Source organism: Bidens hawaiensis, unplaced genomic scaffold, assembly GCF_021521415.1.
Source record: "Bidens hawaiensis isolate Kalapana, Puna unplaced genomic scaffold, B.hawaiensis_p1.1 tig00028119_1, whole genome shotgun sequence".
Classification (NCBI taxonomy): Eukaryota; Viridiplantae; Streptophyta; class Magnoliopsida; order Asterales; family Asteraceae; genus Bidens; species Bidens hawaiensis.
The window spans coordinates 126,484-129,482 of NW_027494580.1; positions in this window are offsets into that span (position 1 = coordinate 126,484).

Here is a 2,999-nt window from a genome sequence, read left to right on the forward strand (position 1 = left end):
GTACGTGAAGGGTTTTGCCTTTACACTGTACCCGCATCCGTCTTACGGTTACTTGTTTGCCAAGGTAAGGGGTATTTTCCCGCTTACTTTTTAATATTTTCGAATTTTGAATTTCGAAGAGTTGGTGAAAAGATAAGAACAGTCCAAACCTCTGAAACGTCGTGCGACAGTTTCTTCTGACTGTGTCAGGACGTGCAGGAAGTTATGGTGACGTGACAGAACATGGTCATTCCAGTCGCTTTTTCAGGCGCGTGGGCGTGATTTTTCTGGCGCGTGGCCGCGAAATTACTGGCACACGTCCTTTCAACGGCTGTTGCCAGCCTGTTTTTTGCCACGTGTCATAGTTTCATTGCACCTTTGATTTCTCTCTCCTCCGCATTAAATTCACCGCATTAATTGCGATTACTATATAAAGGGGAAGAGAGTTATCTGTAATTCACACTTTCACCTTTTTTCTTCTTCTCAAGTAATTTCCGGCAAATTTTTCTGTTCAGTAAAGCCTTACTCTGAAATCTTTTTCTTTTTTCCACCATGTCTTCTCATGATACTGATGATCAGAAGACTGCTGGCGAATGCCAGTGTTCTCTTCCTGTCGATCTGTACCAGTATATCGTCAGGAAGTTCATGCTCGAGTCTCTCGAGCCTGAGTTTCCTGAACCCCACCATACTGTGTACGATGCCCCTAGTGGCAAGATCGGGGTTTATGCTGCATTCTTTGTCTACGGAAACCTTAGGTTTCCGTTGACAAAGTTTGTGTACCGTGTCCTGGAGAGGCACGGTGTGCACCTGACAGAGGTGCACCCCATGGCCATTGCCAAGGTCCGGCACTTTGAGTGGGTGTGCCGGATACTGGGCCTTGAGCCCCTCGTTGACCGCCTGATGACCTTCTACACATGGAGGTGCATCCAAGGGTGGTACACTCTTACAACCCGTATCAAGGGTTTAAAGATTTGTACCACCGAGCGGAGTCTTCGCTCATGGAGAAGAGAGTTCTTCTTCATATCCGCTCGCGCCATCCCCATCGCCATGAAGTTCAAGAATGGCCAGGCGCTTCCGAACCTTCCCGCCCTCAACTACGAGGAGGCGGAATGGTTCTCGAAGATTTCCCGGGTCCAGTCCCCGGTTTTCCGTTTTCCGGAGTCGGCTATGGTGATGTTGGGGATGAGCCGGGTGTGGAAGGCGGCGAATACGGATAAGGTTCCGATCGTCCTTGAATATGGTTCGAACTCTGTCCCTTATGGTACGTCTTGTTTTATTTTGCTGACTTCGATTTTTACTAACTTTCTTGTTGATTTCAGAGGGGAACGATCTTCAGTCGCTCCTGAATCCGCGGGAGGAAGGTGGTCCTGCGCGGATGGGTACTCGTGCTCTGGACGAGAACGAGTTGCCCATCTTAGAGCAGACCGCGGGTCGGTTCGTGGAGATTTACCCGCCAGGCCAAGAGATCCTGAGCCACCGACGGCCAGGTAAGCCTATCTTCTACCCTGAACCTCTCAATGCTGTGCCTGCTGCTGGAGTTCATGACATTTCTTCTTCTGAGGAATCCGCAGAAGGTCCTCCACTGGTGCGGAAGAAAAAGGCTGCCGTCGGGAAGGGCAAGGAGAAGGTGGCCTCTACGGCCGACCCGGTAGTCCTATCTGACTCGGAGTCAGATAATGCAGAGGTGGCGGGGAAGCCCGGTGGTGAGGAGACCACCGTTCCGGAGGCTGTAGCTGTTACCTCCGGGGAGGCAGCGACGACGACGGTTGCCGGTGCCAAGAGGCCGGCACCATCGGGTTCGCCCCCGCTCGTCCGTGCGTTCAAGCTCAAGAAACCCCGTGAGTACCCCCATAATTCTTGTCTAGATTTGTTGTTTCAAATAAATTTTTCTAACACTTTTGCTTGTGCAGGTGTGGATGTTGACGCATTCCAGGGTGGAGTTGGAGCAAGTATTCCCCCGCCAATGACGGTAGGCTCGGTCAGCCTTCCCGAGGCGTCGACCCAGGCGTCTACGCCTGCTTCCGCTGGTTCCAGCCTTCCTGAGGCTGTTCCAGCTGAGAAGATGTCTCCGCCGGCCGTGAGTGCAATTTTTACAGCATCTTTCACGGAGCCGGCGGTTACTGTTGCTGAGGAGGTGGCGCCAACAATGGCTACCGCAGCGGCTGCCACTATACCAGTGCCACCGGCAAAGACGGCCGGACCATCAGGTACGCGCCAGGATTCCCGCCGATCTATGCCACCTTCCCGTCTGCCTGACCTGTTGGATGGATTTCCTTTAGGTTCAGGTGATGGGTTTGGCGGCTATCGGCCTGTTATTGACCCTACAGGTACGTAGGGTTTTTTTTTTTTTTTTTTTTTTTTTTCCCTTATATATTTTTATCATCTTTTCCTAACTGCCTTTGTTTCTTTTGCAGTGTCGGATTCCAATGAAGTGTATGTTCCAAGATGGAACATACGCCGAGGAACAACCCTTCGTACCCCTGGGGAGTGCGTGGACTGGGCTCGCCACGCTGCTCCTTATGGTGCGTTGGGGGAAGCCATGGCTAGCTACCAAGAGGGTAGGCTAACCAATGAGCTTCGGGTTCTCCAGGCCCGAACGCAGCCCCGCGTCGAGCTGCTTTGTCGTGAAAATGACAAGTTAAAAGCAGCTCGCGCCAAAGATATATCTGAAGCGCGGGCTCTTCGGGAGGAGAACCGGCAGTTGGCCGCTGCCGCAGCCGAGAAGGAGAAGGCATTCAAGGCTCTCGAGGTTGAAGTCCAGGCGCGACTCGAGGCCCGCTCCAAGGCTGCCCAAGCTGTGAATGAACAGCTTCGGCTGGCCAAGGAGACTGCGCGAAACTCAACTGAGAGGGCTGCCAAGGCTGAAGCTGTTGCTGAGCCACTTCGCGAAGAGAATGAGCAGCTTAAATGCAAATTAAAGGCTCTTCAGCATGCTCATGACGCCTTGGCAATGGAAGATGCCAAGAAGCTGCAGGAGATCCTTGACCAGAGGGGGGTGCTTGACCGTACTGAAAGGAAAC